Raw genomic sequence first — 17,105 nt, 5'->3', positions numbered from 1 at the left:
AACCAGTTTAAGCGACATCATTACTGTAGAGTTTGTACTACATTGGGTCTTCACAATCTTTGGAAGAAACACTTAAGATACCTTCCTCTAAACTGGCTTTCACTGTAGTGAATGAAGAACATGACACACATTACATTTTTTTTATTAGTATACCATTAAAGGATCAGCTAAAAGACATTCTTGAGAACCACAATGTGCATGATCTATGTTTCAGAGGTGATCCCAGTGGTAGCCGTGTAATAAAGGACATATGTGATGGCAGCTTGTATCAGACCTTAAAGTCTAAATGTAAAGATGATTTTCTGTCCCTCACTCTTAATTGTTATGGTGTACCAGTTTTTCAGTCTTCCAAATTTAGTATTTGGCCAATGTTGTGTTGCATTAATGAGATACCACCGGAGAGTAGAAACAAACATGTACTTCTATGTGCTTTATGGTTTGGATCCAAAAAGCCAGACATGTCCTGCTTCCTTAAACCATTTGTTGAGGAGTGTGCGAATCTTTCTCAAGTTGGTTTTGAGTGGCAGGATCCTAACAATCAGGCACGGCGACACACGTTGTGCTGTGTGTGATGCTGTAGCAAGACCATTGTTACAGAATTTCAAGCAATTTAATGCTGAATATGGCTGTGGAGTTTGCCTTCATCCTGGGATACAAACAAGGAAAGGGAATGGAAACACAAGGGTTTACACATGTCCTGATGAAATGCCAAGTGACAGAAATCATAAAACCACAGTAGAAATAGGAAAAAAATAGCTGAAAGACAAGGGAAGACTATATTGGGGATAAAGGGCTCATCTCCTCTTGTAGATTTGCCATTGTTTGATCTTATCAATGGAATGGTCCCTGACTACATGCAGTGTGTACTGCTTGGTGTGTGCAGATACATGGCATCTTTATGGATGGATTCTAAAAACACTTCTGAGCCATGGTACATTGTTTATGCTTGCTGTTTGTACACCAAACACCTCCTGTCTATTAAGCCTCCAGGTATCGTTGCTCGAGTTCCAAGATCTTTAACTGAACGCAAATACTGGAAAGCTCACGAGTGGCAGCATTGGCTTTTGTACTACAGCTTGCCAGTTCTGAAAAGCATACTTCCACAGAAGTATCACTGTCATTGGGCATTACTGGTAGAAAGGATAAGCATTCACTTGGGGTCCGAATTAAATACTGAACTGATAAACCACGCATACGACACATTAGTGTACTTTGTTGGAGGTGTACAATCTCTGTATGGAAAACAGCACATGACATTCAATGTTTATTCATGGTTGCATTTGACTAAATGTGTTGTGCAATGGGATCCTTTATGGGCTCACTCAGCCTTTATGTTTGAAAGTTTCAATGGGTACCTCTTGAAACAAATAAAAAGCAGTCAAGCTGTACCACAACAAATATGCAAACGAGTGTCAGTCTCCTGTGCTTTTCCTCGTTTAGCTAAGCAGTTCTTAACAAATGCAGCTGCAGAAGTTAAACAGTTCTGCAATGAAATAAGACAAGGAACCCAGCATGTCAAGAAGCATGTAAAGTTTACTCAGCTGACTGCCCTTGGTTCACCAAATGTAAGACAAATATCTCTGAGTGATCAAGCTGCTCTCTAAGCAGTTAGAGAGGTTCCCACAAACTCTGTGGTGAGTTACTACAAGATAATTTCTGTGAATGGGGACATTGTTCACGGTTATACGTACAGCAAAACAAAACAAACAAACAATTCTGTGTTGCTTTTAAAAATGGAAGTATTTTTGCTGTCTCACACTTTGATGATGACTCCCATATTTTCCTATAGCAAATAAACAATGACTATCCATTTCAACAAAGTGTCAATCAATGAACAGATGATGGATCAATAACTGCAGCTGGATTGTGTTTGTTCTCTCCATCGGATTCCTGTCAACTCACAATTGACACAAACACAGTGAACACAAAGCTCCAACTGTCTGACAACAACAGGAAGGTGACACGTAATTGCACAGTGCAGAAGTTAGCCAGAGGTTCTCTTATCAGAACTCAGCTGAGCTATATGTCAACTGTTCACTTTCCCACAGGCTTTTACAAAGCCATAAATACTACTCAGATAGTTAGGCCATGTATGTACATACAGTGTCCACATTCTACCTCAATTGTATGTCAGCTACTGAACACATACTATTGTAAATGATTTGATCTTAAATCTTATTATAAATGATTCAATCTAAAGGTGAAGGTGAAGCTACTGATTATGGAGTTGATTATGGGAGAGATTCGAAGGCTTTCAATTGTGTCAAATCTCATTCTAATTAAGGGTGAAATGTGCAGCTAACAAGGTCTAAAGCCATAGCGGTTCATAAAGGTGGCGCATTCACGCTGTCATTTCTGAACAGCATCTTTATTGGAATATGGGTTTCTGAGCTGAGTGGAATACATTTCTGTCAAAACATTTTGCAATGCATGTTCACAACATTTATGTATTTCAATGTAATTCCATTAGGCTAGTGGTGTGGTGTTTAAATGGTCCTTAAAGCACTGTCATAATGAATTTGGGTCATGTAAAAAGACAAAAATATATTTGTATTTTATCTGCATCTTTGTGGAATCTGCTGATTCTTTGCAAAATAATAAAAAGAAATATTTCTACAATATGAATATTCTTTTCCATCTTTTCTGTCTATATAGAATACATTCAGGTTGAATTTTGAATTTTACTGTGTTGATTTAATCATTTGTCAAACTTATTAGAAAAGTTTTTTCTTTAAATGTCATAATGCAATAATGGGAAAAAACATTATTTGAAAGTCAGGAATAGGATGCCTAGTTTTGCAAAAATGGCAAACAAAGAAATAAACTTTACACAAATTAATGAAAAGCATTTTTATCAATCCCAGAGGAAAATTCTAATGTTGTAGTAGGGTTTTATTTAATCACATGTTCAAAGCAAACTTCTAAATTTGTGGCTTTGAATGACAATAAGATGTGAGGGAATGTTAATTGTTAGTTGTTTCCTATTTGTGACAACACAAGTAAATCTTTTGTTCTCTATAAATCATTATCAAAATAAGTACACGGTCCACAATATTTCCTGTGTTTCTTGTGAAATGTTTTGTATGTTTTGCGCTTTCATAATTTGGTAGTGAAGAAAACACACGTACGTGAACGTGACTGAGTTGGGTTTTTTTGTTTGTTTGTTTGTTTTTAAATGATGAACAAAGGACTAGGCAATAGAAAATGAGATTTTAGAATGTGAAATGTAGAAAAGCAGAGACAGCATCTGGTCATTTCCAAGGTTGGTATGTGTTTTGCATTGTGTGACATTTGAGAAAATATTGAAGTAGCAGTAACATTTAGAGGTATGCAAGATTGAAAGTATAATAATTTTAATTCTTCAGAAGTAAAAACTCAGAGCGGTAAATTCCATAAATCCCTGCCTTACTGTTTATGAATGTATCTGTAATGTTGCCGTGTCTCACTTCATAACTATAAATGTTTGGGGGAAGAACCTTTCTATAAACATTCCTTGTTTTCTAAAGTGCAAAAAACTTTGTAAAATGTATTTGTGTATTGTAACATATGAAAGGCAGTATCTGCTGTCCAAATAAATCGTGATATCTTGTGTGTTCTATGATGAGGGAGTTGAACAGACTTATCTGTGTTGTAGACAGAGTTTATATTTTTAGAGAAATGGCCTTGATGCGACTCATTAGCAACCGTCTTAAAACGCCTTATTTCCAGCCACCACCTTTGCGTCTGCGTCTTAAAAACTTACAGCTGAGGGTGATAAGTTGGGATGTAAAAGAGGGAGTGGCTAAAGCTATCATTACAAAACATACTAAGGTGGCAGCCATATCTGATGGGGAGATGGTAGTCAAAGAGACATTGACTGTATCCCAATTCAGGGTCTGCAGCCTTAAAGTCCGCATTTTAAGGCTGAATACACCGGTAACGGAGGTCCGTTACTGGTAACCCATCCTGCCGGCGAGAACAGTGTTCTCTGTTCCAACGCACCCGCCCGCTCACAGTCGCTACTCAGGTCAAACATGTCACAGAAGTCACCCAAATAACATACAAATGTTATTGTGTGGCCCATTAGAGTGTTGTATTTGTTCCTGAGAAAATGGGCTTGGTTGAGAGTGAAGTTGGGAGGCTGCACACAGATGAATGTGCAAACATATTATACTAGATGGCAAACAGAAAAATGATAACACAGAAGTGTAACATGGTATAAAAATGTACTCCACTGTCCCGTCACATTCCAGGGAGTAAGGAGGAGACAGCTGAGCTCATCAAACTCCGGGGTGAAAACGAACACATCTTCACTGGTGCCAGGGACTCAGCCACAGCGGGTTGGAAGTATAGCAACAGTATGCATGCATAAATCTGTTGGGCATATTGGAGAGTGCCTGTCCTGCATTGTAGTTTGCAGTTAGCACATTGCTCACCCCGTTGCAGGCAAGGGGGAAAAAAAAAAAAAAAAAAAAAAAAAAAGGGGACAACCTAAAGAAAAAATACAAAGTATGTGCATTACCATTGGAATATAAATCATATGAACCCCATCATGTAAACTTGTACTCTTGCGGTGAACTGCCACTTTGATCCCCTTTGCCTGTCAGATTGCAAGTATCCCGCAACAGGTGAGGGGGTGAGTGGGAAGACCACTGCTGCCACCCGGCCCTGGTTTCTCCCAAGGGATGAGGTCCTAGGACAGAGGCCTTCTAATAAGCCTCCAGTCCTGATTGCTTCCATCCAAGAGGACACTCCAGGGCCCAGTACAGCAGTGGGCACCCAAGGGCAGGATGTGGAACGGCAGGAGGATGAGGCCCAGCTGGAGGCACAACCAAAAAAGAGGAAGAGGGACAGAGTGGATGAAGTCCTGGAACTGATAAAAGAGGACATGAGGCTAGAGAGGGAGATTGAAGACCGACATGATCCTGTCCACTTGCTCGGCACAACTCTCCTGGAGAAGGTTGTGGAAAAAACAAAATGAGTGAGGTAGTGTGAATAGGACCCATTATTGTACAGACACCTACAGGTCCCACATTTATGTTTGTGCAGGATATGTGAAATGTGGACAAAATAATTTAAGTTCTGTTAATACAAGTTGCACTTTTTATTTGAATTGTTGAACAAATGTGGAAAAAGAACAGAATGTACAAAGTCCCGTGAATAACAAAATGTTGTTACACTCCAACTGTATTTGGAGCAGTCAGTCAGTCATACTGAACTAAGAGGTACAGCTACCCCCTATGCCATACACATTAGTGCTTCCACACAATTCTTCAAGGCCTCTGCTCTTCCTGCTTCAGAAGAGGTTTGCTTTTAAAAGCAGAATTTGTTTTCCATCCTCAGGCTCCTGTGACTAACTTGAGGATGAGCTCCACAAATGTGGGGCTTATTACTGTAAAAGGGGAGTGTGGTGGGGCGTGGTTTGCAATGCCATTGCAGATGAGACGGACTCACTTAGTCCCTAGTGTGGAAATATTGAACCTAAACGACCCGGCTCAAAAGTTGCAATATAAGTATAAAGACTAACAGCATAATTTCACAAAGTAGAGGTTTTATTTGAAGTTCCATAGTAAGTTAGTGGTACCAACTGATTTAGCTAACACAAAGCAGGGCTCCAGAGTCCAACCAATTTGCGACCAAATCTTTCAGTGGTGTGTCATCCAGGGAAGGACGGATGTTGTTTTTGCTTTGTTGTGTTTTAATGTGAAGTGTGTTTATTTATTTTATATTGCATGTTTTGGTTATATTTTGTGCAGTGTTTTATTTATATTGCATGTTTTTGGTTACACCGTCAACTTGTCCGGAAAGACTCCGCCCCTCCCTGATTATGAAGCATATACACCTGCGAGGTTCCCGGAGGCCAATAAGAGGGCCTACCAGACGATAAACAGAAGGCCTGAGAGAGAGAGAGAGAGAGAGAGAGAGAGAGAGAGAGAGAGAGAGAGAGAGAGAGAGAGAGAGAGAGAGAGAGAGAGAGAGAGAGAGAGAGAGAGAGAGAGGAGAGGAGAGAGAGAGAGAGAGAAGCAGTGATGGCGGTCTAGAAGTGGCAGCTGCCGGCCGCAAGCGGCGGCGGCGCCGGAGTTGGCGTCAGGAGGGGGCAGAGACAGAGCGGCAGCGATGGCGTAGCGAATGGTGTCAGGCGGCGGCGCCTGCAAGCCCGCAGAGACACTGGTAGAGCTTGGCGTGAAAGCAGGGAAAGCCAGCGACGCGGGGCGAGCGGTCCGACGGCTGCAGCAACGGAAGCCCAGATTACGCGTCTGCGAAGAATTAGAGGCGGCGAGGCAGGCCAGTGCCATTTACCGGTCACAAGGAAGCAGCGGGCAGAGTTGAGAGCTCTGCCCACCCGGGGTAAGTCTTTTTGACTTGTCCCCTTTTAATGAACGCTAGCTCCCTAAAAGAGTAGTGACTGCTGCTGCCTTTCCTTTTTTAGCGCATCGGGGCGCAGAACGCAGAGAGGAAGGCGAGGACGCCGCCGGGTTCCCTCCCTGTATTGCTTCACCGGATTTGTTATTAGTGACTCTTATACCGTGGCGGACGCCACTGGACTTTTAACGTTGTGTTTTATTGTTGTCCCCTGGCCAGAGCTGTTTTAATCTATTTTTTATATCTATCTATCTATCTATCTGTTTAAATGTAATAAATTATATCTTATCCTTACAGTTTTTAAATTTGTGTGCATTCCCTTGGCTGCCCCACTGCTCTGTCCGTTTTTAGGAGGGTTTCTCTCTTTTTTAACATCTGTGCAAATAAAACACCTTCCCTCTCCGTTACAGGTGCGACTTAAAAAACAAAAAAACAAACAAAACAAAACACAATTTGGTTGCACCTGTGCGACCAACTGTTCGGGTAGCAGCAAAAAACAAAAACAAAAACAAAAAAAACAAAAACAAAAAAAAATTCTGTAACCTTCCCTGTGGTCAACAACAGACACACATTATGCCCCTATCCTGGACTAAACCAATCAGAGATAGTAAGGGGCGGGACCTCTGATTGGTCGTGGTCCATTTGAAAGTGCAGGTGGAAGAGAGAGGTGAGTAGCTTGAATAAAGCGATATCGATTCATTAAATCCTGAATCAACTTTTAAATATAACTGTTTTGCCAGAAACGCCAGATTCTCAGATTAAAGCTCACAAAACCATTTCAACAACAACCAAACAGCAAATGAGAGCAGGTACACAGATTCCACACAAAGATGTAAACACAGAGCGACCCGACGCATCAGAATTAACTTTGTCTTTCTCGGCTTTCTCACCCGATGGCCCGCAGACGGACACGCTGTCGGAGCTCACCGATTCTGCATCAGGTCCGCTCTTTGTTTACTTCTTTTTGCGCTGATTCTGAGCTGCAGGTTTTGTCTCTCTCCAACCAAAATTCACTGAGCCAGCAGCAAAAGAAGCAGCAAACTACGCTTCACATTTGATCAATGTCGTCATGGATTTTGCTGTTTTGCTTCCACGACTATTAAAATCACACTTCATGCACAGCTCTCGCTCTCTCTCTTTGTACTTCAAGAAGTTTCCCGTCTCCAATCTCTGTTTTCTGTATTATTCATTTGCTTATTACCCACCAGTCTACCGTTGTTTACAGCGCTGTCAGCCGCTATCTTTTTCACTTAAATGACCTCGGACAAGAAAGCCTATTTTTTCTGTTGTTCAATACTGAAGAAATTTAAACTTTATATGCAGAACATTGTAGAATATTTTTAAGGTTATCTGGTATAAAACGCCAGACCAGGAAAATCTCCTTCATGTTTTTCTGTGTTTTATTCTCAGTTACTTTCACACAAAGGCATCTGCTGTGATGTTCACAATTCTGATGAAGTCAGCACTGATAAATGATCAGAATTATAATATTTCTGACTGTCTGAGGCTAAGTTGAATCGAATTGGGACTTTGAAAACCGGAATCAAATGGATTATAGAAATCAGTGATGATACCCAGCCCTAGTGAGCAGCCTAGGCACGACAGAAGTGGATGCAGCTGTGGGTAATAAAAGAATTATTGATAACTTTTCTGTTAAGTTAAAGCCTGATCCTTCTGAAATTCATAGCCAGTGCTCTGACACGGTGTCATCAATCTTTGAATGCTGAAAAAGCACAGTGTATCCAGAAAAACACATTATATAAATTATTATAAAATTTGTGTGCGCATTACTTTTGTGCCAGTATGCCCAACCGGTATGCCCACGGCAAAAAGTTAGTCTAGAGCCCTGCAAAGACTGCTGGGCCTTCCTAAAAGCCTGCATCAGGTATGCTTTTATCCACACCTCACCAGGTGTGTTCAATTAGCAACAGCTGAACACTCTTTGCACTGTCATTTCAGAGAGATTAGGGGCTGCAGAGGGCATAACAGCATTTAATTAAGGTAAACTTGTTTTAATAATTTTGCTGTAGAAAGGTTAAACGTAACATTTTTGGTTGTAATATTTTTCCATCCATCAAGCTTTGGATCAGTGGCACAAAAGTATAAGTTCCCAGAATTTTTTGAAACATAAGGTATACTAAAATATTTAGTCATTTTAAAAATCAAATTAAAACTGTTAAACAACGTGAACTGAGAAATGGTCGTTGGATCTATGACTGTATCCTTGTTTGCAATGTTTATGTTTGTGGCCCTAATATGGGCAGAGACATGATACACTGCTAACTGCACACACACACACACACACACACACACAGTAAAGGACTCAATATATTCTCTGATTTGCTGAAGTTTTGTGCATATACCATATGGCAGGATAAACAACACCAGAATCAAATGATGAGATCATAACCAGGCCTCTGCCGAACTTCAAGATCTTTAAGGAGATCATTTAGCTATTTCAATCAGCTGTGTTGGATCAGTGACACCTCTAAAAACTTGCAGGACACCGGGCCTTGAGGCCTGGAGTTCCCAAGCCTGATTTATTAAATTCAATGATTTAGTCAGATCAAGCACTACAGCCTCAACTACACTTCTATGTAATAGTTTGTAGATGCTGGTTGCTGACCATTTCTAAACTCAAATATCTTATTAATTGGAAGCACTTGTGTCACAGTCTGTGTGGCAGACTGTGGGGAAGCCGGGGAAAGGAGGACCCAAACACTGGACAGTGCAGTGAACAGGGCGTTTAGTTACAGTGAAGTAAATGTTAACCCAATAAATCTCTGTGTATTCCCTCGACTCCTGTCTTGTGTCTTCTCCCAAAAATCCCTGTTTTGTGTCCTCAGCTTCTCTGTCTCCACACTCCCCGTGCTCTCTGCTGTTACACACTTCTCCCAGGGGAAAATAACATAGACAGCTGTCAGGACACACACTCTGTAACAGGCATACACTCTGACTGTAACCTAGCTCAGACACTGACGTGGAGTGCTCAGCCACACTGTTAAGTAGTTTCCCGACGAGGCTTGATCAGCACCAGGTGTGTGATGATCTTCAAGTGTCGCTAAACACCTGGCAGGGCCACACCCACCAGGCCTGAAGGTCCCTGCCCCAGCCACCCACACACCCCAATACACAAGCATAGACACAGGAACAGCAGCACAGCGCAGAAACAAACACATATCATATAAAGAGTCACAACTGCTCATGGATCCTGGGTTGCTCAGACCCAGGTCCTTGACAACTTCTGTCTAAATTGACATTCAAATTTACCGGGTTTTTTTTCATATCAGCCAGCTAATGCCACTTTTTTCTCAATAATTACATGTCAGAGTATTTTAGTTTTAATTGGATTCTTTTAATCTACATGTAGAATCGGTATGCCGTCCGGACCTGGAGCCGCTAGACGTTAGCTTGCGGCTGTACTATCTACCTCGAGAGTTCAGTCATGTAATCTGTGTGTTTACATCCCTCCGAGGGCCGATGCAGCAGCTGCCTGTGAGGAAAATACACACAGTTACAGCAAGACTGCAGACACAACACCCCGAGGCTTTCATTATTATATCTGGAGACTTTAATCATGCCACACTGGATTCTACTCTGGCAGCTTTTCACCAGTTTGTGAATTGTCCCACAAGGAGCAACAGGACAGTTGACCTACTGTATGCTAATGTGAAAGATGCATACAGAGCAACCCTGCTCCCCCCACTAGGGAAGTCAGACCACAACCTGGTTTACCTACAGCCACAATACACACCCCTCGTCCAAAGGCAGCCTGTCACAACACGCTCCATCAGGAGATGGACCCCAGAAAAGAAGGGTGCTTTCAGAGACTGCTATCACACCACAGACTGTGCTTCTGAGCCCACATGGTGAGGACATAGAGGGGGCAACACACTGTCTGATGGACTACCTCAACTTTTGTGTGGGCACGGTCACCCCTGCTAAGACGGTACGGTGTTATCCTAATAACAAACCGTGGGTAACACAGGAAGTCAAAGCTGTCCTGAACATGAAGAAGAAGGCTTTCAGGAGCAAAGTGAAGGAGGAGATGAAATCAGCACAGCGGGAGGTTAAACACTGCCTGAAACAGTGCCTTTAATACCACACGGCCCTGTCTGCTTCAGGAAAAACTAAACAGGATGCAAGTGGACCCCTGCTTGGTCGCTTGGATCTCTGACTACCTCACTGACAGACCACAGTACGTCAGGCTGAAGGACATCACGTCTGAGACTGTGGTCAGCAGCACAGGAGCACCACAGGGAACTGTGCTGTCCCCTCTTCTCTTGTGTATCTGGGATGATCAGGAAGAGGAGTACAGAAGTCTGGTGAGGAACTTTGTCACATGGAGTCACACAAACCACCTGCAACTCAACACCTCAAAGACCAAGGAACTGGTTGTGGACTTCAGGAGGTCCAGAGAAGGTCCACTGCCGGTTCAGATAGAAGGAGAGGAGGTGGAGGTGGTCAACAAGTAGAAGTACCTCGGGCTGTGGGTGGACAACAAACTGGACTGGTCATGCAACACAGAGCACCTGTATAAAGAAGCCCAAAGCAGACTGTACTTCCTCAGGAGGCTGAGGTCTCTTACCATCTGCAGGAAGCTCCTGAGGATGTTTTACCAGTCGGTGGTTGCTGGAGTACTTTTCTATGCTGTGGTGTGCTGGGGGAGCAGCACAGCAAAGAAGGACTCATCCAGGCTGGAGAAACTGATCAGGAATGCAGGCTCTGTGGTCGACATGAAGCTGGACACTCTGGTGTCAGTGGCAGAGAAAAGGACACTAAAGAAACTGCTGGACATTATGGACAATGCTGGGCATCCTCTGCACACGGCCATAAACAACCAGAGGAGTCTGTTCAGTGACAGGTTGCTTCTCCTAAAGACAAGAACCAACAGACTTAAAAACACCTTTGTCCCACACGCCATCAGACTGTTTAACTCCTCTCTGGAGGGGAGAGGGAGGACAAAGGAGGGGGAACAACTAAACTGTAGTGTCTTTTTACTGTGCAATACTTTTTGTTAATAACCAACGGTGCAATAAACTTCAATACTTGAAATGTGCAATTCCCTTGTATTCTTATTCCTATTTATTCTATTTATCCCTTTTGTATATTCTTTATTTATATATGACTCTATATTTATATATGGTATATTTCTGCTCACATTCTGCAACTTCTGTCCGTGCGTAACATGTACTAATAGTAACATGTACTATTTGGAAACCGAATTTCCCAGCGGAACCCACCCAAGGGATTAATAAAGTTCTATCTTATCTTATCTTAGAAAACAGATTTGGTTTTATATTTATGGACAGAAATTTGTCTCCAAAGAGTTGCAAATACATTCGATATAAAGAGTGCCCAAATGTGTGCAATGATTTGTGTGTAACTTTTGAGGACTCACACAAGCGTGCTTCAATCCACAAATAGGATGTAATCTGAATGCATATAACACTATTTTACAAACGTATACATCCAAACCAAAAATAAATACTGATCATTTGCACACCATTTCTTATGTTCAGCTTTATGAATCTGATCATTCTAACTTAAAAAAAAAAAACCCAAACTTTCCTATTTGTGCAAATGTCAAAAAATACACGTAACATCTCTGTCTCCTTAAAAAACTTTAAATGGGCATGTACCAATCGCCTGATATGCACAGGCCAAATCACATACCCACATGGAGGTTTTAAGGTAGATTTAACGCTGCCAGCTTCTCACAGATCCACAAACTTAAGCTTACAGTGGGACATATGGGCTTCCGTTTTTGTTTTTGTTTTTTTTGGAACATAACGTGGACGTTACTTTTTGGAAATAAACAGAAAATCTCTAAGACCTTAACCAAAAACTTATCAATTACAGACTCCACACAGTAGCCCGTCACATCCTGATGTAGTGGTGGGCAGATCGATCCAAATATCGATAGTATCGATACCAAGTCGGCATCGGTATCAGATTGATCAATACTAGCCTGGTGAGATCTATTTTGTACTTTGAGTTCTGCTCGTTCACAACACAAACCACCACCCGCCACAATAATAAAGCATTTTTTATTATTTAATTATAAATAAATTATTTCTCCTAATTATGTCCTGGGTTTTAATAATAAAAATGGAAACATCACAAAAAACACTTACGGTCATGAAAATTAATTGCGATTTACCAATTCAATGATGCATCCACCTTTTTTATTCAAAAGTATCGGTGTTTAGCAATTTGACATCATTTCTTCGGTATTATACAGCAGAAATTCTTGTCACAGGTAATTATTTTATTTTTTTAATATCTTTTAAAAACAGCGTCCGACAGTGCCGTACACAAGGGTAGATTGGTGCGCAATGAGCGAGCAATCAAGACAGAATACAGTTTAAGACGGGAAGTACACTGAGAGAGAGAGAAAGAGCTGTGCAGAAAGTGTGATTTCATAATTGAAGCATAACACCAGAAGTAAGAGGGAAATAATGACGATATTTATCAAATGTGAAGTGTAGTTTTGACCTTCTTTTGCTGCTGGTTCAATTTTGGTGATTTTTGGTTAGAGTGATGAAACCTGCAGCATCAGAATCTGTGAGATTTCAGGTTTCAGCACAGCGTGTCCGTGTATATGCTGTTGGGTGAACAATCCGAACTTTGTGTGGAATCCATTTATCTGCTGTCATTTACTGTTTTAGCTGTTTGGTGGTTGTTGAAATTTTGTGATTTTTAACCGCAATTCTAGTGTTTTTGGTGCAAAATACATCTATATTTAAAACTTGATCTAGGATTTAATGAATCAATGTCACATTATTCAAACTGGAATCGATCTGAATTGGGAAAATTGTCTTTTTTTAAAAAGCTAAATTGTTCCCTCTATCTGCAGCTGAACTCCGTCTGACTTTCCCCAGCAGACGTCCAGCAGATTAAAACTTACATATTAACATTTAAATGATACTGCATACTGTCTGTAACTGGTAAATCAGGCGTATCCAACTCCAGCCCTCGAGAGCTAACTTCCTGCAGCTTTTAGATGCATCCTTGTTCCAACACACCTGAATCAAATGAATGGCTTGTTACCAGGCCTTTGCCAAACTTGATGGTATGCTGAAGAGCTAATCAAACCATGTGATTCAGCTGTGTTGGAGTAGGGACTCATCTAAAAGCTGCAGGAAGGTAGTTCTCAAGGACTTGGACACCCCTGTGATAAATCATCGTTTGTCATTTATTTTACAAGAAGAAACGGCCACGTTATTTGGAGAGAAAAAAAATCTCAGGTATACAGCAGAAGCCCAGATTTCACAGTTTTGCATTCACTAGTGATGGCCAAATGAAGCTTTCTGAAGCACTGAAGCTTGTATTGAAAAACGGTTCATTACTCGAAGCTTTTCAACACAGTCCTCTCTGGTGACCAAAAATATGAAGAGCAGCTTGAATCCACAAAATAAAACCAACTGCTTCATAATGATAGCCCACTCTACAGAGTGGAACTCTGTCTCATATTGGGCTGCTGTTGTGTTGCTTTGAACATGTATTTTTTGGTGTTAAAAAATGTAGTTTATTTGTTTAATAAATAATTTTGACCAGTAAACTTTCCTTGTGTGAACATGCACCATGGTTTGGTCTTTATTTGCTTGTGACTTCTTGATGTTGGTAAATACAATAATTGAAAAATACCACGTTACATATAACATACATATAATAATGCACATTATGCAGTATGCTTCTGCTGTGAGGTCCTGCCTCCATGTACTTATGCATTTAATCTCTAGACGGGTATATTTATAAATAATATTATATTAGGGAAATTTTCCTATACATATTTTTGACCTGGGGGTAGAATTGATTGTGAAATGGAAAGGGAAATGCTCATGAACTTGCAAATTAAAAACATGATGCATTTAAGGAAACCCTTTTTCATTTTTATTTAAGAAGAAAATTAGTTCCACTGTGCGATGGCCGAATCTGTTCCTTTTCATGGAGATAATTTCTCCTGCCTTAAGGAAAATCCCTTCTCATGGCACAGAAGAGGCTGGAGTGCAGAAAAACTGGTAGAGATGCAGTTATGGCTCCACAAACTATCGGCTAAAGAGAATAAATAAATTAAATTGCTGCACATTTTGTAGACTAACATTTTAAGATTATTTTTTAAAATAAAATATATCTTTTTATAACATTAAATGTTACGAGTCAAATGGAAGTCATTCAATGATATTTATATTATGAAAAGTAGGGCTGCACGATTAATCGTTAGAAAATCGCGATCTCAATTCATACTTATGTGCGATCTCATTTCCAAATGACAACGATTTAAGAAAGAAAAAAAAAAAAGACGACGACGATTGTACCGCATTTTGATCCAGGACGTAATCTGCATGAAAACAAGCGCTCACTCTTCCTGCTCAACAAATGACAAGGGCGGGGCCTTATACCACGTGATACAGAAGCTGTGCTGTGTGATGCTCAAATTGGCAGGGAAAAAACAACGGAGAACACGTCAGGGATGACGAGAAAGTGACAGGTGAAAATCCGTCCTGGTCAACCACCCAAACATCAATAACGGGAACCTTATACAGCGCTTCCCTATACACGTCGAACTCCCGCAGGCACAAAGAAATTACGGAGGCTATCACTTATCACCTGACCAAAGATATGGCTCCCATCAACACTGTGCAAAACGAGGGATTTAGGAAAATGATCAACACCCTCGACAAACGCTACACAGTGCCGTACCGCAACTATTTTTCTATTGTTGCACTACCTGCTCTATACACGCAGTGTCGAGCAACGGTGGAGACGGAATTTCAAGCAGTACAACATTTTGCGGCAACCACAAAATGTGAGGCATTTGTTGTTTTTATGTTTATTTATTGTTTTTATAGAATAGAATAGAATAATCCTTTAATTGTCCCACAAGGGGAAATTTGGTTGTATCAGCAGCAAAAAAACCACGCATATACAAACAGAACAGGACACACAGAACCGAAGCACAATTTTTACATATTTACATCATGGACAATAGTTACCAGAGCAGAGTACAGTCTCAACTTTATGTTCAGTCTCAACTGTTACGAAGTTGATGTGCAGTTAATAAGTGCAATAAATATTTATATTGGAAAAGAAAATCGTGAGAGAATCGTGATCTCAATTCTAAGCAAAAAAATCGTGATTCTCATTTTATGCAAAATCGTGCAGCCCTAATGAAAAGCAGATTTTTTACATTTTAAGTTTTTCCCGTTTTCAGATAAAATAAAGACGCACAAAACAAAAGCAAACAGCCAGAACACAAAGCTGGAAAACCCACCCGATTGACCAGAATCAACTCAAAATACTCCCACACAACAGAACCAAATCTCTCAGTAGAATGATCAGTGGTTCGCTATCTGTCACCATCAAGAGACTCCACAAATCCCGTGAATGATTCACTTCGTTCCATTTGAATCAGGTACCGAAGCAGTTACGTGCGTAATGAAGCTTCAGACGTCACTGGTCACGTGACTTTTGCCAAACGAACTGTAGCCGGATGGGCTACTCGCCTTTCTTTTCTCTCTCGCTCGCTCTCTCCTGCGCTCGCTCTCGCTGCGCGCTTACGTTAACTAGGAGCCCACCTGTATATTGATTACAGGGCGGCGTTTACCTGTATAAAGGGAAGCCGGGTTTTCTCATTGGATTATTTTCCTCCCGAGCTTCTGGTGCGATACAGCGGTAGACGCTGGCTTGTTGGCTAAATTACTGAGGCGATCAGGTCGTGTGATTGCTACAGGTAGGTCTCCCCTTCGATTTCTGATTTCTCCCTAACGTCGGCAATTAGTCGTTATATTTCTGCGGCCCACTACAGCGCGGCTGTTTTTCTTTCCTTTGCTCTCAGCCGTGGTGAGGAGACGCGTGAGTGCATCCGCCGTGCAGTACAGCGCCTCCAAGTTCTGGGGTAAGCCGCTTATTTTATAGCTGCTAGTTTTGTAAATTAAAGAAGATTAAGGTTAGTTTTGCCTTTTTCTTATTTGTAGGATTTGATTGCTGCCGCACCCTCTCAGGGATCAACTGCCTGATTTTAAGCGAAGAGTTGAGACGCCTGCCTAGCTGCTGTCTTGTCTTGCCTTGTTTTATCTTGTGTTCCGATCTGTTGGCTGTCCAATTTTGTTCCTGCTGCTTGTCTCGCCTCGCCCCTGGGGGTTTTGGGTTTCACGCTAAGCCCCTTTTGGACTATCATTTCATTCCAGCTTTCGCGGCTGGTCGGGGCGATCCTCAGCTGCATATTGGGCTGGTGTTATAAGACTGGTACTGCCTCTCCCTTTTCTCTTAGTTGTGGAGAACTGCGCGGGACTGAGTGGGGCTACGGACAATCGGAACCAGCACCAGCTGTGGGCTGGCTCACAGAGTACAAGTACTTCCAATCTGTGCTCTGTGGTGTGTATGTGGGTGTATTTTATTGCAGACCTCCGTTTTTCTTTTAATTTCTTTTTAGTATAGAGAGCCTGTTTTATGTCCCATGTTTTTACCCTTTTTATGTGTATGTCTTGTGCTTCTATTTCAGCGAACTGAGGATCTACCAGCGGCCGTGGGACCTTAGGTGGCGGGTTGTTTTCCACACTTCCTTTGTTGTACAGCACTAGGTGAATAGACTATAGTAGGTTTTTTTTGTGTGGTTTTCTTTTGGTCCACCGCTGCTGGTAAGTCCCAGTTGTGTGTTTATTTTTATTGTAATTTGGGACACCGTTTTAGACATTCAGTGCGCTCTCAGTGTTTTGTTTTTATTTTACATTAATAAATAAAATTGTGTTAATATTTGA

General features: G+C 41.3%; 1 long non-coding RNA gene across 1 annotated transcript; it reads left to right on the top strand.

The window, feature by feature from the left end:
• Positions 1-16,050: 16,050 nt before the first annotated feature.
• On the top strand, positions 16,051-17,105 carry LOC106096840 (uncharacterized). Its single transcript, XR_002061567.2, has 3 exons — positions 16,051-16,078; positions 16,184-16,243; positions 16,323-17,105. It is a non-coding gene; the product is annotated as an uncharacterized LOC106096840 (long non-coding RNA).

The sequence above is a fragment of the Oreochromis niloticus genome, linkage group LG3, assembly GCF_001858045.2.
Source record: "Oreochromis niloticus isolate F11D_XX linkage group LG3, O_niloticus_UMD_NMBU, whole genome shotgun sequence".
In the NCBI taxonomy this organism is placed as follows: domain Eukaryota; kingdom Metazoa; phylum Chordata; class Actinopteri; order Cichliformes; family Cichlidae; genus Oreochromis; species Oreochromis niloticus.
This window is presented reverse-complemented; position numbering and strand designations above follow the sequence as displayed.